Source organism: Panthera pardus, unplaced genomic scaffold (assembly GCF_024362965.1).
Source record: "Panthera pardus isolate Hobbes unplaced genomic scaffold, ASM2436296v1 HiC_scaffold_22, whole genome shotgun sequence".
NCBI lineage: Eukaryota > Metazoa > Chordata > Mammalia > Carnivora > Felidae > Panthera > Panthera pardus.
The window spans coordinates 67,300,322-67,320,656 of NW_026526788.1; the positions used below are offsets into that span (position 1 = coordinate 67,300,322).

Genomic DNA, 20,335 nt, shown 5'->3' on the forward strand with positions numbered 1-20,335 from the left:
GCTGGAGTGTTGCCTATTATTTCATTTTATAAATTTTCATTCTCCTTTCTCCCTCCCTCCCTTCCTTCCCTTCTTTCTTGTTTGTTTGTTTGTCTGTTTGTTTTTTTTTTTTTTTAAGTAATTTCTACTCCCAGCGTGGGCTGGAACTCACAATGCTGAGATCAAGCGACACATGCTCTTCCTACTGAGCCAACCAGGTGCCCCTTATAAATTTTCTCATAGGTGATTTTTACAACAGAGGATTGGTGATTTTAATGGACCTGTGTTTTATGTTTCTGATCTTCATGTAATGGATGTCTATCCAAAGGTAATGAGGTCGACCTGGCTGGTAAAATAATGGCTTTCCAAATTGTTTTTCTTGAAGTTAAGGGTTTTCACATCCTCCAGAGCTCACTGCCTCCCATTCTAACCCATGGGACACTTCATTCCTAGTTCATTCAACTAGGAGAAGTATTTATTGAAAACCTACCATGTTCTAGGAGCTGTCATAGGTGCTGAGAGATGAACAGAAATGGATGTGGTCATCATGAGTGGAGCCTATAGGCTAGTGAAGAAATCACACATAAATCAAAAAAATACAGAGAACTATGAAAGCATAAATTGACGTAAATAATATGAAGGAATGAAAGGATTTCTCTAAACCAAGGTGGGGGAATAGAACTCTGGGAATAATGAAAAGTTTATTCATACAAAACATTCCTGGGGTGCCTGGATGGCTCAGTCGGTTAATTGTCCAACTCTGGATTTCAGCTCAGGTAATGATCTCACAGTTCTTGAGTTCAAGCCCCACGTCGAGCTCTGTGCTGACAGCTCAGGGCCTGGAGCCTGCTTCAGGTTCTGTCTTCAGATTCTCTCTCTCTGCCCTTCCCCTGCTCGTGCTTTGTCTCTCTCTCAAAAATAAATAAACATCAAAAAAAATTTTTTAAGTGATCATGCAAAAAATATGCAGGTGTCAATGCATTTAAATACATCATGTTGCCATTAATTGGCCATGAGGGTGTCCCTAAATTGAATTCTGTTTCAAGACACATTTGAGCCCATGGCCATGCAGAGACCATGAACAGCGAATCTTGTAATTTGCTCTGTTTTAGTTGAAGCAGCCTCATCCCTACCGCAGTGTCACTGAGGAATGGACCCCCTGGGTCAGGGCCATCATGGAAAACATCTGATTGAGTGACTTGTCCCTTGTTGTTCATTTCTGACCAGATGCAGTTTGGTTCTGGGAAGCATCCTTGGGTGTGCATGGCCAGAGTGATCTGAGTTCTGCTGCCAGCTCCTCTGGTCATTGAGCTTGGCTTCCCTGAGGCCAGGAGAGGTGGCATATGAAGATGTTGAGCTTGATGACCTCAAGGAGTCTTTCTAGGATCAAGTTTTATTTTGGAAGAAGCGGGCAGTAGAAGAATGTCCGGGTAGAATCACTTTATACTCAGTCAAGACATGACGTCTACATGACATTTTTATGGTTTGATGCAGTAGGGGCACTAGGTTTAAAGTCTGAAAGTTCCAGGCTCCACAAGACCATAGTGGACTCCTGGAATGATGTGCTTTATACTCATTCAGGCCCAGAGTGTGGGTGAGTTCATGCTCCATTGCAACCCTTGTTCAGAGACAGGGAGGCTCCAGAGTGGGTAAGCATGCAGATTCTGGGTTTAAATCAAGAACATTCCACTAAGTAGCCATGTACGCTTGGGCAGGAAACTTGGCCTTCTTGAGCCTCAGTTTTTGCATCTATAAAATGGAGCCTCACTTTTTCTCATCTATACTCTTCTCTTTCTCCTAGAGTTGGAGCAAGGATGAATGAAGGGTGTATAAAGTGGTTAGCATGGTGCCTGGTACATAGTAAGTGCTCGATAAATGTTCATGGTCACTTCATTTTTCTTTTTTTTTTTCTTTTAAAGTTTTTTTTTTTTTTTATTTTGAGAGAGATAGAGAGCATGGAAAGGGTGGAGAGAGAGGGAGAGAGAGAGAGAATCCCAAACAGGCTCAGCATTGTCAGCGCAGAGCCCATTGTGGGACTTGAATCCATGAACCCATGAGATCATGACCTGAGCCAAAATCAAGAGTCGGCCACTTAACTGACTGAGCCACCCATGCGCCCTGATCTTACAGTATTTCCCTTGAGATATTCTTTTTTTAAATGTTTGCTTATTTTTGAAAGATAGCAAGCACGAGTGGGGCAGGGCGGGGTGGGGGGCGGGGCAGAGGATCTCAAGCAGGCTCCACGCTGACAGCAGAGAGCCCTATGCGGGGCTTGAACTCACGAACCACGAGATCATGACCTGAGGCAAAGTCAGACGCTCAACTGACTGAGTCACCCAGGTACCCTGTCACTTCATTTTTCTTGTTCATCATTATTATGGCTTCTGCTGTTGTGGTCCTTCAGTTGGGCATGGCATGTAAGCCCTGTGTCTTGGGATCCTACCTGTGGTGTCTGTTTCACAGGGTCATTTTGAAAGTGAAATGTAACTAGGGTGAGGGTGAGGCGGTGGAAGGCTGGAGGTCTGTCTGTCTGCAGCTTGGCTGTTCTCTGAGGGAGGGGTTTGGCTGAGCCTGGAAGGCAGGCCTGTCTTCCTCCAGCCCTGACAGACCGAGGCCCATGCAGACGCACTTCCCATCCAGGCGGACAGGCCCGGCCCGCAGTTGGTTCATTTGGTGACTGTCATTCACAGCTCATGGCATCTCATGCCAGAGGCAGTCGGAGGGCACCTCCATCTCAATTTCGTCTCCAGACTGACCCTGCCCCCCTTCAGCTTCCTTGTTTGAAATTGCCAGAGAAGGGCACAATAAGACAGCACTGGTCCTAAAAACAATTATATAAGCTGATTAAAAACAATAAAGTCCAGAAACTGTGAGTGGTGGTGCTCGAGCTGGGCACCTGTTGTCACGCAGGCCGGCCTGGGGGAGAGCAATTAGTTTGTTTGGCAAAACTGCTGGAATGTTCTTGGTGGGGGCGGAAGCTGGGGAGTGGGTGGTAGGTTTGCTCCTTGGGTGTGTTGCCTCCTTCCGAGCAGATGCGCCTGAAAGAATTTCTGGGGGGTGGGGGGGGGATGGCACAGCCCGGGGAAGGCCCGAAGGGCTGCTTTCCTGTCCAAATGGCCCATTCATAAAATGCCTCCTCTTCCTTCTCCACAGGGCACCAGCCACTGCCCAGTTTTTCCCACCTCAGGGGTTCATTTCCCTCAAAGGGGGGAGGAGGAGCCCTGTCAGCTAAAAGGGTGGTAGGAGCCTCCGTTTTCCAAGCTCCATCCGTTTTACTACTCACCCAGCCGGGTATGATAGATGGCCTTGGCCTCATCGGGTCGTGTGTTCAGCTGTGAGCCAGCATCTGCCAAGAGTGTTTGGCCAGCGGCAGGACTGACACACACGGTTAACCAGCCTGGGCTCCGGTGCTGTGTCGCACGGTGGCTGTCACAGTGACAGCTCACCTGGGGGCCGGAGCTGTGGGCGCTTGGGGGAGGCCCATCTGACCTTCTTCCATGGCTCTACTTGGTGGTGGTGGAGGGGATCCTTCCTCTTCGCCCCAGCCTGGTCCACTTAGACTGGGGCCCATCAGTAAGGCCAGGGGGAGACAGGTGGCTCTTGAGGGTCACTTTGCCCAGCTGCCGCACCCACGCCATTTCCCCCCGCTCCTCCTATGTACTCCCCACTCGCTTCTGTTCCCCTTTGCTTCTCTTTTCTTTCGACTTCTCTCTTGCAGCCTGTGTCTCTGGTTCTCTCTCTGAATTCTGGCGTAATTGTAGACGTGATTTGTTAAAATTCGCGATCAATCCTGACCGTGTGTCTCATGTTTCTGTCTGAGGGCAGTTACTTGATGGGAGAGAAGCAGGGTGCCCCCTGTCACATTCCTCGCTGACCATGTATGGGGAGCCCTGGAGTGGATGAAGAAAGGATGCCTCTGCTGAAGGCATTCCACTCCCTCATCAGGACCGCTCGAGGAGCCGGTGATAGAACTGACCCTGCACCCCAGGGACACACGACCTCCCTTTGCTGTCAGCCCAGCCTCCTCTGCGAAGGTCTGCGCCAACCCACCCCCGGCTGAGACGGGCAAGAAAATCTTCCGTCCGCCTATTTCTTAGGGTCGGGTTAGGCTTCGGAGGCCACATGGAGAGATTTCGATGTCTGCGTTCATCCTTTTATTTAGTGCTTTATATTGAAGGACCGGGATCCCCAGGCTATACTATATTTTTAAAGACAGCGCTGGTTAAAACAAGGAATGCTCTCAGTTAATCCTGTCTGCCTTCAGATCACCTGCACGAAGTGTCAGTGACACTGAAATTATTTTCACAGTTGCCTTTAAGCCGGATAAAGACAAACCTCCTGGAGAGGGCCGCTGCTGCTCTCTCAGCCTCAGAGCAGGCTCAGGAGTTCATCACGATGCTTTTCTTAACTTTTTATTGTGAAATAAATTGATTTACAAAAAATCTGCAAAAATAGTAGAGTTCCTGTATACTTTTCGCCCAGCTTGCTCTTGTGTTCACATCTTACATAACCACGGTACATTTATCAAAACCAAGAAAGGAATATTGGTATAATACTAGTAACCAAATTATAGACTCTGCCCCGCTCCCTGAATTTAGCAATTTTTCCACTAGTATTCTTTTTTTTTTTTTTAAGTTTATTTATTTTGAGAGAGAGAGAGCACAAGTGGGGAAGGGGCAGAGAGAGAGAGGGAGAAAGAGAATTCCAAGTAGGCTCTGCACTGTCAGCACAGAGCCTGATGTGGGGCTTGATCTCCCAAACTGTGAGATCACGGCCTGGGCCGAAATCAAGACTCGGACACTTAACCGACTGAGCCACTCAGGTGTCCCTCCACTAGTGGCTTTTTCTCTTCCATGATGCAATCCAGGATCCCACCTGGCATTTGGTTTTCATGTCTCCATCCTCTCCTCCAACGTGTGATAATTTCTCAGTCTCTCTTGTCTTTCATGAGCTCAACACTTTGAAGAGTCCTGGCCGGTTATTTTTGAAAACAAGGATCAGCCAACGTTTTCTGTCCAGGGCCAGATAGTAAGTGTTTTCAGCTTTGTAGGCCACATGGTCTCTGTTGGAGCCCCTCAGCTTTGCTACTGTAGCACAAAAGCAGCCTTAGACAGTACGTCAGTGAACGAGCATGGCTGTGTTCCGGTATAATTTCATTTATGAAAATAAGCAGAGGTCCAGATTTGGCCGTCAGACTGCAGTGGGCCATCCCTCGTGTGAAAAAGACCCTCGATTTGAGTTTGTCTGATGTGTTCTCTCGATCAGGTTGAGGTTTTGCATTTTTAACTAAGAATCCCACAGAGGGGGGATGTGCATCACTTAATCACTTGGTTGAAGTGGTGTTAACTATAAAGCGAGAAGGTGCTTTTTTCCTTCCTGTGTAATTAAGAATATCTCAAGGGAGATACTGTAAGATGATGCAAATACCCTATTTCTCCTCAAACTCTCACTTGCTAATTTTAGCATCCATCCGCAGAGCTTGCTGCAACAGTTATGACTGTAATCTTCTTTAAAAAAATTTTTTTTAATGGTTATTTATTTTTGGGAGACAGACAGAGTCGGGGGAGGGACAGAGAGAGAGAGAGGGACACACAGAATCTGAAGCAGGTTCCAGGCTCTGATCCGTCAGCACAGAGCCCGACGTGGGGCTCGAACCCACGAACTGTGGGATCGTGACCTGGGCCGAAGTCGGACGCTCAACTGACTGAGCCACCCAGGCGCCCCTATTACTGTAATCTTCTAAGGGTGAATTTCTGTTTCATTCATTCCTTCTGCATTTATTAATTGGAATTCTTCTATAAGGAAGACCTGTTTCTTCTCCCCCGTTAATTTCTTCATCAGTTATTTATTTCAGGACGGACTCATGGATATTTCTTTCCTTGTCTTTTTTTTTTTATTATTATGCCGAGCACAGTTTTTGAAGTGGCTGCCAAAAATCACCTCTTTTGGATTTCTTTGGTCTCATCCAATTCTTGACCACCCTCTTGATTTCATAGTTGGCTTTATTCTGATTACAACTCTGCAGGCGTCCGGTGGCCTCAGACCCAATAGGTCTGCGTTTCATTAACTTGTTAATGGCACAAGGCAGTTTTATTTTTCAGCCAAAGCACTGGCCAAGTTTACACTCTCAGTCTACCACACAGCTGGTGAGTTGAGTGGGAGGTCAGCCTTAGGGCGACAGGAGCCAGTTGGGAGCTGGTAATTGGTTTCCATTAATCTTCCTGGGTGGAGGAGGAGTTTGTAGTATTTTCTGGTACATTCTAGGTTAGCTTTGAATTAGGAGTGTGGTCCAAGTTGTGAGTTCTCCCGTCCTTCTTATTCTTTAAAAGCTTTCTTTTTCTTCTGTTTGTTGGGAAACTTTATTAAAAGTGAAAACCTTGTTTAGGCACAGAGTTTGAAGTACGTAGAATTTCATTGCTTTTGTACTCATTTGTCTAGATTAAAGTAAAATGTTAGTTTAAGTGGCTCAATTAGAAAACCAAACAGGGGGTGCCTGGGTGGCTCAGGCAGTTAAGCATCCAGCTCTCCATTTCAGCTCAGGCTGTGATTTCATGATTCGTGAGTTTGAGCCTTGCATTGGGCTCTGCGCTGACAGTGCTGAGCCTGCTTGGGATTCTTTCTCTCTCCCTCTCTCTGTCCTTCCCCTGCTTCCGTGCTCTCTCTCTCTCTCTCTCAAAATAAGGAAATAAACCTAAAAAAAAGAAAATTGGGGCGCCTGGGTGGCTCAGTCGGTTGGTGTCCGACTTCGGCTCAGGTCATGATCTTGCAGTTTGTGTTTTACAGCCCCACCTCGGGCTCTGTGCTGTCAGCTCGGAGCCTGGAGCCTGCTTCGGATTCTGTGTCTCCCTTTCTGTCTCTGTCTCTGTGCCTACCCTGCTTGCCCTCTCTCTCTCTCTCTCTCAAAATTGAATAAGCATTAAAAAATTTAAAAAATTGGGGCGCTTGGGTGGCTCAGTCGGTTGAGCGGCCGACTTCGGCTCAGGTCATGATCTCACGGTCTGTGAGTTCGAGCCCCGCGTCAGGCTCTGTGCTGACAGAGCCTGGAGCCTGTTTCAGAATCTGTGTCTCCCTCTCTCTGACCCTCCCCCATTCATGCTCTGTCTCTCTCTGTCTCAAAAATAAATAAACGTTAAAAAAATTAAAAAATAATTAAAAAATAATAAAAAATAAAAAGAAAACCAAACAAATTTCCAAAATATAAGCCATCTGATCTGCTCTGAAACACACAATGAATATGTTGAGTTAGCTTTCTAAAATAGAAGAAACTTCTATTATTCCCCATAATTAAAATTTTTTGTTTGGTAACCACATGGGAGATGAGGTGAACAGCCGGTGAGTATAGCCCTTCTGTTTTTGTTAGCCCTTTTGAAGCTTTTAGAAAATGTCCTTTTCTTAGGGCTCTTTGGTCAATGATGATAGAAGAAAGAGAGGAAGATCAAGGCACATTCTGTGACCAACAACAGGGTTGTATTCCATACTCTGAAAGATTTTTTAATAATTAATTTTTGGAGAAAGTGAGTAGACTCAGTCAGCTTTTAAAGAAATTCATAGAAAGATTTCTCTTACAGTGTCAATGAAGGGAAAAACAGAAAGAAAAGAATTGTCATTTGCCTAAGACATTATTAGAATCCAAAAGGGAAAAAAAAAAGAAATTGGGAACTTCTGATCTTGTCCTGGTACAGAATTCACAGAAACAGAACCTCATAAACTGCAGCTTAATTTCTGCCTTCTTTAGGGTAGAAATGTGAGTGTTAGAGTCCTGTGGAAGTTCGTGCAGGTTCCTACCAGCAGCTGAGACGATGCATCCAAAACTTTAGCATTCTATTTCTGCATAATTTGTTCATCTTGCCCAGTTGTAGAATTGCATGGAAAGCCGAAATACTAATACTTTTTGTGTAATTTACAAAAGGGAATCACAGCCTTTGTCACTAAGTGTTTATTTCACTGGCTGTGAAGCAGCTTAATAAAGTCACATGTTTGAGTCAGATGGGGATCTCTTGGAGCTTAGGGCCTTCAAAACAATCACTCCCAGCAAGTAATGTGAAGGAGACAAGTAAAGAGAGCTGCTGGTGGTAGATGGATGATTGTGGTGGATCCCAGCATCTCGAGAAGGGACTGGATTGACAGAAGCTCTGGTACAGGTTCCTGGATCTGCGTCTCAGAGCCTGAAAGGAAGTGGCGACTTCTTTTGTAAAATGTATGGCCATTTATGAAAGGAGGTGATTGGGACAGCTGTTGGCTTGGGAAAAGACGTCGTGTGGGCCCTTGCTGGCCTTTCTGGGGCTTGTGATCACAGTGGGAGCTCAGCACTTTTCACACGGGACCTCACGAATCCATTGTCATCTTGTCCTTGGTGGGCCTGTCAAAAAGAAGTTATTTCGAAAGCCAATTGCTGATTGCACATTTCATTCCATCAAGTGTTCCGTGCATTTCATACAACTGCTGGAAGCTTCTGAGATAAGAGTGGAAAAGTGCCCTGTGCCCTTCGGAGAGGTGGGTGATCTATTTTCGACTTGGAGACTGGTGACAAACCTGTCTTCTGTCAGGTCAGACTTGCAGGGACTTTCTTGTTTTCTGTTCTTCTGTTGACAGCTGCCTCTGTGTTCAGAACGGTCACAGGGTAGCTGGAAGATAGCTCTGGCATTTAAACACCTAGATAGGAAGAGGTGATGGAATGTATTTTTTTCTTGGCTATTTTAGTTAGCAAGTCCCTAGTAGTCCCTAGTGAGACGTGAAGAGGAGACAGTCTGGGAGGGTGGGCGGGAAGAGATGCCAATTTCAGGTTTGGCAGGCAGAGAGGGCAAGCCATCTCTACCATTGGTGAGTTCAGTGCCTGGAAAGGAATGGCCGGAAGGAAAATGGAAAATAAAGGTAGCATTTGAGGTAGCCTTGGGTGGGGGGAGGTATGGAGGTGGGATGGACTTAACGAGAAGGGCAGGACTGCTTATTTATTTTTTGCACACGGCATAAAACAGATTAAAACTCTGGCGCCCAAAATTGCATTTCTGTGTATAATACATAATGTGAGAGGTTGTTTTAAAACACAGGGGTGCTGGCTGATGTGATGGCAGAGGTCTCCAGTGCTCAGCTGTACGTAACGTAAACGTGCACGCGTTGTCCAACTTCTTTACTTTCCTCATCTGCAGAATGGAGTCAGGTCTACCTGCCTGCCTCACAGGACTGTTCTGAGGGTCCACGCTACAGTGCTATACTATGTTGTTGGGGCTCTTTAGATGTTTTGTAAAACCTGTACTAGAAACTGGGGGTCTCACATACAGACCTCACATCCTCATATTCCTCTATTTATAATAGCTAGTAATTCTTTCCCTCACCCCTCCTTTATTGAAGGTCATGGCTTCCTTTGAGATTCCAATGAAAGTATGGGTCTCCTGCACACACACACACACACACACACACACACACACACACACACTCTTATCATAGAGTGTTGGGAGTTCATAATCTGAAGCCCAGCTGAGAGTCTGTGATTTGACTGTGGTTTTATTTTATGAAAATTACAATTTGGTCCGAGAGAACTAGGTTTTTACAGATGCCTGACATTTGGAATTTTCTGCTTGTATGCATTTTTCTAGATCATTTATTTTTCCAGTGGAAGAAAGCATTACATTGTATCCTGAGTATAAACTCCTTGCTTTTTCTAGTACTGACCCAGTTCAGCTGCCTACAGCAAGATTGTAAACTATCAAAAGAAAGACTGTGAATTTAACAAAAGGTAAAGCTGAGTGAGTCATATGGACTGAAACAAGTAAGGTACTAAAAATACATAAATTAAAGGCATCCAAATAATATTTCCTTTTCCACACTTAAAATGTCATAAGTAACCACAAGGTTAACACTTTTTTAGTGATGAGCCCAATCAATGTGATTTAAATCATCCATGATATATTTATAGTTGAATGATTAAGTTGGATGATATGACAAAACACTTAAGTAGTATTTATGGTCATTGATGGTTTTACGCATTATTAGAGAGGAGCATAGTTACACCAAATTAAAGGGAGACATCTGATCCAGACATCAGTTCAGTAATTTCATGGGAAAAAATAAATCTAAATGAGCAAAAAAATGTTGTGGTATTAACTCCGATGTGATGGCATTACAAGTTTTCCCAGTTAATTAGTAACACATATTGCAGAACAAATGTTTGAAACAGCAATCTGATGTTTTTGCATAACAGAAAGATCCCTGCACTAGGAGTTGAGCTGAGAGTCATCTCTGCCCCCGCATTGCTGTGTGACCTTGGGCAGATCACTTCACCACTCTGGAGATGTGCAGGGCAAGGAATGAGACTGTATCTCTCCAGGGAGGAGAGAGATTTTTTTGCAGTGCTAACATTGCATGACTTAAATCTAATTGTGTGATGGCTGCTTTTGAAAAAAAAATGTTCCATCAACAATTAACGTACATACAGAAAAGTGGCCAAATTGTGTGCAGGGCTCATTGAATTTTTACCCTTCTGACCAGCCCTGAATTAAGAAATAAAATGTTATCAATATTCTAGAAGGACCCCTCTGTGTTGTCTCTGGTTCTTGAGTGCTACTCCTAAATAGAGACAGAGAGGGAGACGGGGAGAGAGAGAGAGAGAGAGAGAGAGAGAGAGAGAGAGAGAGAGAGAGAAGTGGTGAGGTGGTGAGGAATGGAGGTGCTAGTTTTTAGAAATCTGGAAGTCTAACAGTAAAAATCAAAAGCTTTATTCATTGGGGATCCTTCTAATCCAGTGCACAGTCAGCAAGCTGCTATTTTAAAATCCAAATATCTCAGAAAATTGAAAGTTTTTTGCAAAACTTTGGTAACAAAATTTTACCTAGAAGGGTGGGTGGCTGTTTGTAGTGTTTACTTATCCTACATCGTGTGACAGTCAGGCATCTTGTTGAGACGTGTTCATGTGTGTGATAATAAGGCACAGCCTGGACCCCACAGGGGTTTTAAAGTATAACACATGTATCGTGTTTCTTCTTTGAAATAGAATAGATTCTAAAGTCCAAAGCAAATCTGGCCCCAAGGATTTTGGATGAAGGACTGTGGATTCAAGCCACAGCATAATCGTTTGAGTGGATACTCTTTTTTGTTGCTTAGATTTACATGATTTTTATCTGAGAAGTGAAGCAAATGGAGTTCTAGTTAACTACCTAATACATTATTAGACATTTCTCTTCCAACCCTACATTTCTTAAAAATAAACTCTTACCTTGGGATAATTTTAGGTTTAATAAAAAGTCGCAAAGAAACTATAGAGAGTTCTCATTAAGTCTATATCTAGCTTCCCCTAATGTTGACAGGTTATATCCAAACATTTGTCAAAACTAAGACATTAGGGGCGCCTGGGTGGCTCAGTCGGTTAAGCGGCCGACTTCGGCTCAGGTCATGATCTCATGGTCCGTGAGTTCGAGCCCCGCGTCGGGCTCTGTGCTGACGGCTCAGAGCCTGGAGCCTGTTTCAGATTCTGTGTCTCCCTCTCTCTGACCCTCCCCCGTTCATGCTCTGTCTCTCTCTGTCTCAAAAATAAATAAAAAATGTAAAAAAAAAAACCAAAAAAAAAAACTAAGACATTAACATTGGTATAATACTACTGGCTAAATTGTAGACATTTTTCAGATTTCCCCAGTTTTCCCACTAATGTCCTTTCTCTGTTCTGGGATCCCATGTGGCACTTAATTGTCCTGTTTCCTTAGTCTCATCCATTCTGTGACAGTTTCTCAGTCTTTTCTTATTTTTCATAACCATGTCAGCTTTGAAGAATACGGGACAGGTATTTTGTAGAATATCTTTTAGGCATTTGTTTGCTTGCTTGCTTAAATTTTGTAAGTTTTTTAAAATTAAACTTTTTACTGAAATCATTGTCGATTCACATGCAGTAAGTAGTAGGAAGTAATAGAGGTCCTATGTACCTTCACCCATTTCCTCCCTATATATAGCGACATCTTGAAAACTGTAGTCCAGTGTCACATCCAGGACATTGACCTTGATAACAGTCAAGGGACAGAACATCCCCATCACCAGGAGGATCTGTCATCCAGCCCAACTCTTGCACTCTCTTGGTTCAGTGCATGTGGACTGAGGTCTCCCATGCGACAGGCTCCACTCCGGGCCGGGAGGGGCAGGGGTGAGCAAGAGAAGCAAACCTGTCCTCAGGGAGCTTAGCTTCCCGGAGACAGATGGGGCAAAAAACCGTGTGCACAGATAAAACAATGTCAGCTAAGAAGTGGTTGAAGAAAAATAAAGCAGACGAAGGACTCAGGAAGAGGAAGAAATCCAGAAGATAAGCTTCTTTTGGAAATCTTGAGCCCTGGTCTTACTGGACCAGCCTTCCCTCTCAGCACGGTAGGCGGGGGCTTCAGAGCAACTACTTGGTTTGGGTGGGCTAATTGCTTAATCTGTGTTTTGCATTGAAGTCATGTGCAACTATTTTACATATATTAAGTTTGTTACATAGATTAAGTTTGTTGGAGATTCATGGTGTTCTGTGTTGTGAGTGGGTCTTCAAAAATCTGAGGAGTTTGTTTGCAGTAAAATTCCACTGAGAGCCTGGCTTCTGTTACTTCCAGGTCTTCACTGTGGGGTCTGGCCGGATAGTAATGGCATTTTGTGAATTTGTTGTTGTTCTTTAAGTAAAGTCTACACCCAGTGTGGGGCTCAAACTCACGACCCTGAGATCAGGAGTCGCGCGCTCTACTGACTGAGCCAACCATGAGCCTTAGGATGTGAATTTGTGACAACAGACATAGTGTATAAACCCATTACAAGTATAAAGTGGCAGCGTTTTTATTTCTTGGTATTCTTGGTATCATCAAGAAGCTGTGACATAATCAAAGGGAGGGGGATGTTTGAGATGGCAAATATTTAAAATTTTTTAATGTTTATTTTGAGAGAGCGTGTGCATGCACGAGCAGGGGAGAGGCAGAGAGAGAAGGGGAGAGAAGATCCCAAGCAGGCTCCATGCTGCCAGTGCAGAGCCAGATGTGGGACTCAAACTCACGAACCGTGAGATCATGACCCGAGCTGAAATCAAGAGTCAGAAGCTTAACTGACTGAGCCACCTAGGTGCCCCAAGGTTGCAAATATTTAATTTATTTATTTTAATTTTTATTTATTTTAATTATTTTAATTAGTTATTTTTAAATTTACATCCAAGTTAGTTAGCATATGGTGCAACAATGATTTCAGTAGATTCCTTAATGCCCCTTGCCTGTTTAGCTCATCCCCCCTCCCACAACCCCTGGAGTAACCCTCTGTTTTCTATACTTAAGAGTCTCTTACATTTTGTCCCCCTCTCTGTTTTTGTATTATTTTTGTTTCCCTTAAGTTCATCTATTTTGTATCTTAAAGTCCTCATATGAGTGAAGTCATATGATATTTGTCTTTCTCTGACTAATTTTGCTTAGCATAATACCCTCTAGTTCCAACCACATGGTTGCAAATGGCAAGATTTCATTCTTTTTGATTGCCGAGTAATACTCCATTGTATATATATACCACATCTTCTTTATCCATTCATCCATCGATGGACAATTGGGCTCTTTCCATACTTTGGCTATTGTCGATAGTGCTGCTATAAACATTGGGGTGCATGTGCCCCTTCAAAACAGCACCCCTGTATCCTTTGGATCAGTACCTAGTAGTGCAATTGCTGGGTCATAGGGTAGTTCGATTTTTAATTCTTTGAGGACCCTCCATACTGTTTTCCTCAGTGGCTGCACCAGTTTGCATTCCCACCAGCAGTAGGTTGCAAATATTTAGAATGGATTTTTCATCTGACTATCAAGTCATTGTTACTCATAAAAGAGATTTTGTCATTTTAAGTGCTTCCAAATGATGGGTATCAAAAAATACTTAAGTAGGACCTTCAGATGAGTAAATTGAATGGCATCAGTTACTTTCAATCCCTGAAAATGAGTGATTTCAAATGAACAGCTATGGCCATTTTTTTTGTGGCAAAATCCATATAATATAACCATTTTTAAGCATATGTTTCGGTGGCATGAAACACATTTACAGTGTTGTGTAGGTATCCACACTGTTTCCTGAACTTTTTCATCCTCACAAGCAGAAACTCTTACCCACTGAACAGTAACTTCCAATTCCTCCTTTCCCCAGGAGGCCCTGGTAGCCTCTAGTCTACTTGCTGTCTGTATGAGTTTACTTATTTTAGGTATCTCATATAAATGGAATCATAAAATATTTGAACTTTTGTTGTCTGGCTTATTTCACTTAGCATAATGTTTTCAAGAGTCATGCATATGGTAGTATCTTTCAGAGTTTATTCCATTTTATGGGTGAGTGATATTGCATTGCACAGATTTTGTTTATCCAGTCATCCATTGGTGGACACATGGATTGTTTATTCCTATTAGCTATTGTGAATATGCTGCCATGACCATTGGTACAAAAGCATCTGTTTGGGTTCCTGCTTTCAGTTCTTTTAAAGTTTGGTGTTTTTTTTTTAAGTTATTTATTTATTTATTTTGAGAGAGGGACAGGAAGCATGAGTGGGGGAGGGGCAGAGAGAGAGAGAATCCCAAGCAGGCTCTCCCCTGCCAGTGAGGAGCCTGATGTGGGGCTCGTATTCATGAACCATGAGATCATAACCTGAACCGAAATCAGGAGTCGGACACTTAACCAGCTGAGCCACCCAGGTGCCCCCTGCTTTCAGGTCTGTTAGGTATGTACCTAGGAGTGGAATTGCTGGATCATATGATAATTCTATGTTTAGCTTTTTGAGGAATTGCCAAACTGTTTGCTACAGAGGCTGCACCATTTTACATTCCCACCAGCAATGAGCACATCCTCAAAAATACTTGTAATTTTTTAAAAGATTTTATTTTATTTTATTTGTTTGTTTTTTATTTTGAGAGAGAGAGAGAGAAAGAGAGAGAGAGAGAGAGGTAAGCAGGGGAGGGCAGAGACAGAGAGAGAGAGGGAGAATCCCAAGCAGGCTCTGCACTGTCAGCGCAGAGCCCAATATAGGGCTTAACGCACGAACTGTGAGATCATGACCTGAGCCGAAACCAAGAGTTGGACACTTAACCGACTGGGCCACCCAGGAGCCCCTGAAAGATTTTATTTTTAATTAATCTCTACACCCAACATGGGGCTTGAACTTATAGCTCTGAGATCAAGAGTCATATGCTGTACCGACTGAGTCAGCCAGGCACCCCAGAAATACTTGTTATTTTGTTTGTTTTATTTATGGCCATCCTAGTGAGTGGTGTTACATCATTATGGTTTTGATTTACATTACTCTAATAACTAATGATGTTGAACATCTTTTCATATGCTTATTGGCCACTTGTATATCTTCTCTGGAGTGGTGTCTATTCAAGTCTTTTGTCTCTTGCCCATTTTTTAATTGGGTTGTTTGTTTTTTTGTTATTGAATTATAGGGGTCCTTTATATATTCTGTATATTAATCCCTTGTCAGATATATGATTTGTATATATTTTCGCCCATTCTGTGGACTGTTTCCTCACTCTCTTGAACAGGTCCTTCAGTGTGCAAAAGTTCTTAACTTTAATGAAGTCCAATTTATCTGTTTGTCTTTCATTGCTTGTGCTTTTGGTGGCATATCTAAGAAGTCCATGCCAAATCCAAAGTCATGAAGTTTTCCTCTATGTTTTCTCCTAAGAGGTTTGTAGTTTAGCTCTTTGATCCATTTTGAGTTAACTTTTATATATTGTCTAAGGTAAGGGTCCAACTTCATTCTTCTGCAATGGCAATACAGTTTTCCTAGCACTGTTAGTTGAAAAGATGGCCTTTTCCCCATGTGAGTTTTTTTTCCTGGGCTATGTATTTCAATTCATTGATCTATATGTCTGTCCTTATACTAGTAACCACACTGGTATTTTTGTATAATAATTTTTTTAAGTTTATTTATTTATTTTCAGAGAGTGAGAGAGAGAAAACACAGGTAGGGGAGGGGCAGAGAGAGGAAAGAGAGAGAGAGAGAGAGAGAGAAGAAAGAAAGAATCCCAAGCAGGCTCCACACCATCAGAACAGATCCCCATGCAGGGCTCAAACCCTCAAACCATGAGATCATGACCTGAGCTGAAGTCAGACACTCAATCTACTGAGCTACCCAGGCACCCCAGTACCATATTGTTTTGATTACTATAACTTTGTGGTGAGTTTTAAGTCAGAAAGTGTAAGTCTTCCAACTTTATTCTTCTTTTTAAAGATGACTCAGGGTCTGTTAAGATTCCATATAAATTTTAGAATAGATTTTTCTATTTCTGCCAAAAATTTCATTGAGATTTTGATAGAGATGGCATTGAATCTGTAGATTACTTTGGGTAGTGTTGACATCTTAACAATATTATCAGGTCTCCCAATCTATGTACATGGAATGTTTTTCCATTTATTCATGTGTTCTTTATTTATTTATTTTTTTTGGCAGTGTTTTGTAGTTTTCAGTGTACAAGTCTTTCACCTGCTCTTTTTGATGCTATTGTAAATGGAATTATTTTCATGGTTTCCTTTATGGTTTTCTTATTGCATAGTATATAGAAATGCAACTGATTTTGTATGTTAATTTTGTACCCTGCAACTTTATTGATTTGTTGACTGCCTCTAATAGGTTTTCATGGGATGTGGAATTTTTAGGGGTTTCAACATATTAGACCATTTCATCTGCACACAGAAATAACTTTACTTCTTCCTTTCCAACTCAAGTACCATTTGTTTCTTTTTCTTGCCTAATTGTTCAGACTAGAATTTCCAGTAGAAATGATAAAAACAGGCATCTGTCTTGATGCTCGTCTTAGGGGAAAAGCTTTCAGTCTTTCATGATTGAATATGATGTTAGCTATGAGTTTTTTACAAATGCCTTTACTTTAATAGAAGTTCCCTTCTATTCCTAGTTTATTGAGTGTTTTTATCATGTTGAATTTTTTTTATGATTTTTCTGCATCAATTGAGAAGATCATGTGTTTTTTCCCCTTTAATATGTTAATATATTACATTGATGTTTGTATGGTGAGCCATCTTTACATTCTGGGAATAAATCCCATTTGGTCATGGTGTATAATTCTTTTAATATGCAGCTGAATTCACTGTGCTAGTATTTTATTGAGAGTTTTATATCAATATTAATAAGGAATATTGGTTTTTAGTTTTCGTTACTTGTAGTGTCTTTAACTGTCTTTGGTATCAGGGTTATGCTGGCTTCATAGAATGGGTTAGGAAGTATTCCCCCTCATCAATTTTTTGGGAGAAGTTTGAGAAAGGTTGATGTTACTTTTTCAAATGTTTGGTAGAATTTATCAGTGAAGCCATTTGATCCTGGGATTTTCCTTGTTGGGAGGTATTTTGTTTGTTTCATTTTGTTTTGAGAGGGCATGAGAGTGAGCAGGAAAAGGGCAGAGGGAGAGAGAGAGAGAGAGAGAGAGAGAGAGAGAGAGAGAGAGGGAGAGAGAGAAAGAGAGAGAATCTTAAGCAGGCTCCATGCCCAGTGTCCTGAGCCTGACCTGGGGCTTGATCTCACGATTGTGAGATCATGACCTGAGCTGAAATCAAGAGTTGGACATTCAATCAACTGAAACACCCAGGTGCCCTGGGAGGTTTTTGATTAATGATTCAACCTCCTTACTTGTTATAGGTCTTCTCAGATTTTCAGTTTCTTCATGGGTCAGTTTTGGCAAATTGTTTCTAGGCACTTGTCCATTATGACTGTTTTTAAACTGAAATATTGGTAAATTAGTTACTTCTTTCTGTATTATTGAATTTTCTTGCCTTAGAGTGAAACTCTCATTGTAAATGGTGTGTTACTTCTTTACAAAATAAAGTACCAAAGAACATGAAGGTTTTGCTTGTTTATATTAATGTTGATGTGTGTCCTATTTTTGTCAAATACATAATAAGATATTTTATTGTGTGTCTTGTAACCCATTAAAAGTGGGAAATTATACATAAGGCTATCAAGACTATATAAAAACGTACTAGTGACTTACAGTTTAATTACATGGTTTCTGTGGCATTTTGGGGAAAGTATCAGTATCAACTGACAATTATCCCTACTCTTGGTAAACTGCCCTCGGTTTATTTTTGTGTGTTATTTTTTAAAGTTTACTTATTTTTATTTTGAGAGAGAGACAGATAAAGAGAGAACATGAGCAGGTCAGGGGCAGAGAGAGAGAGAGAGCAAGAATTCCAAGTAGGAATTCTGCGCTGTCAGCAGGCAGAGCCCAACACGGGGCTCGAACTCACAAACAGTGAGATCATGATCTCAGCCGAAATCAAAGGTCAAATGCTTAAGCAGCTGAGCCACCCAGGTGCCCCTGTTTGTGTTTTGTTTTTTGTTTCTTGATTTCTAAAAGTTATTTATTTTTAATTAATTAATTTGAGAGAGAGAGAGAGAGAGAGAGCACTAGGTAGTGGCAGAGAGATTGGAGAAGGAGAGAGAATCCCAAGCAGTCTCCATGCTGTCAGAACAGAGCCTGACATGGGGCTTGATCTCACACGAACCATGAGATCATGACCTGAGCCAAAATCAAGAGTTGGATACTTAACCAACTGAGTGACCCAGGCACCCCTTGTTTTTATTTTTTAACGATTTTATTTTTTAAAATAATCTCCACACCCAATGAGAGGCTTGAACTCGTAACAAGATCAAGAGTCACACTCAACCACTGGCTGAGCCAGCTAGGTGCTCCCAAGTGACCTGGTTTTTACATAGTTTTTAGCCCATTTAATTGGTACAAAGGAATGGACCAATGATATATTTGGGCTCAGTTTGAATGTCTCAAGTTTCTTTCCAGCAACTGAGTCAGATAGAACTAAGAAGAGCAGTGCCCATGTGTGTGGCATGAGAGCTTGGTGACTTTCCTCTATGCTTCCACCTGGTCCTCATGGTGGGTGTTTACTGGTAGAGAGTCATTCGTTCAGTGATTATTTACTGAGCACCTGCCATGTGCCAAACACTGTTGTAGACAGAGATATCCCAGTGATACCTAACATAGAAGCACACAAAACAGGCAGCTTCCTATATGGTGGAAGAACCAAGGGATGAAACCAAAACCGAATGGCAACATTGGTCCTCAAAGCGAAAATGAGCCTGCCGTTCCCACTGTTCTGTTCCTGTGAATGGAGTGACTCTATTTGCAGGCATGGTCATCTTGGCTGGGACTGGGTTCACCCCCATTTTGGAAGCTTGAGTGGCTACGTTGAAGGGGAAGAGGACCCTGATGAAGCAGTAGGTGAATTTGTTCAGGGCCTTGGAAGCCCTCCAGAATTATGTGTGAGCCACCTCACCATGGGGGAAAATATATGGTGGAATGGGATGTAACCATTTCACTGCATTCAGGCTACTAAGGCAGAGAGAGACAGATGGAGAGAAGAGTTGAGGTTTGGATTGTGAGTAGCTCTGCTTGAAGTGAGGGGCTAATGATGCTTTGGGTTAAAATAGTCATTTCCAAACCATAGGCCTTTCAACAACAGCACACTGGATCTTACCATAAAAGGAAACTAGTTCTGTTAGACTATACCTTAGTATTGCATTTTAATTGGATACCACGAGAAGCTGACTGGTGGCTAACTTGAGAGTTTCTACAATTTTGAAATACGTTCTACTCAAGGAATAGGAATAAATCTCACCAGTAGTCTCCTACAGCGAGTCAGACATGTGTCAGGAAAGATATACTAGCAGAGTATCATGTACATGGTTCAAAGATTGTGCCTTTACCTCTTGAATTACATTTTCATTGAGAGGACAGAATTGAATTTTTCAGGTGTTGTTGCTTCAAAGGGTTTTTAAGACTTTTATATGTGATTGAATTTCTTTAGGACACATTCTTAGACAGAGTGAGATGATCTCCCAGGGCGGAGAAATCACTAAGTTTTCCTGCTCCTGCTGAGTGTTGACCCAGAGTCCCCTGCAGTTTAACTGAGGTGCTTTATTCATCTGCCGACTGGAAGCCCAGGATTGGAAATTTAACACGGACTAAATAATTAAATCTCGGCTTCCACAGGTACAGAGGGTGCAAATAATCCAACTGCATGCTGCCCGGACATTCCGTGTCTTGGGCCATTTAGATCTAATGCCCAGGCACTCACTTGTAACCAAATACGTCAGAACGCGGCTCCTGCCGGGACAAGGCAGGGATGCTGTTTCAGAGCACTGTGCTTGCCTGTCTGCTGGAAGGCTGCCTCCCCCTTCTGACTCCTCTGGAGACCCTTTGCTGGCATGGTCTCCAGGGAAATTCATCTGCTTCCTGCCCAGGCCTGAATACTACAAACCGTAACCAGGGGCACCTGGGTGGCCCAGTTGGTTAAGCGTCCGACTCTTGATTTTGGCTCAGGTCATAATCTCGCGATCCATGAGATCGAGCCCTGAGTCAGGCTGTGC

General features: G+C 42.6%; 1 protein-coding gene across 5 annotated transcripts in view; it reads left to right on the top strand.

The window, feature by feature from the left end:
• RBM20 (RNA binding motif protein 20) overlaps positions 1-20,335 on the top strand; it is a 196,513-nt gene that overhangs the window by 31,866 nt on the left and 144,312 nt on the right. Inside the window, exon 1 of one of the 5 annotated variants that reach the window (XM_019459416.2) lies at positions 7,645-8,472. The exons of the other annotated variants lie outside the window; for them this stretch is intronic. The gene's annotated coding sequence lies outside the window, so the exon portion shown is untranslated. Of the gene's footprint in view, positions 1-7,644; positions 8,473-20,335 lie in introns of those variants that run through there. 5 annotated transcript variants of the gene reach the window in all.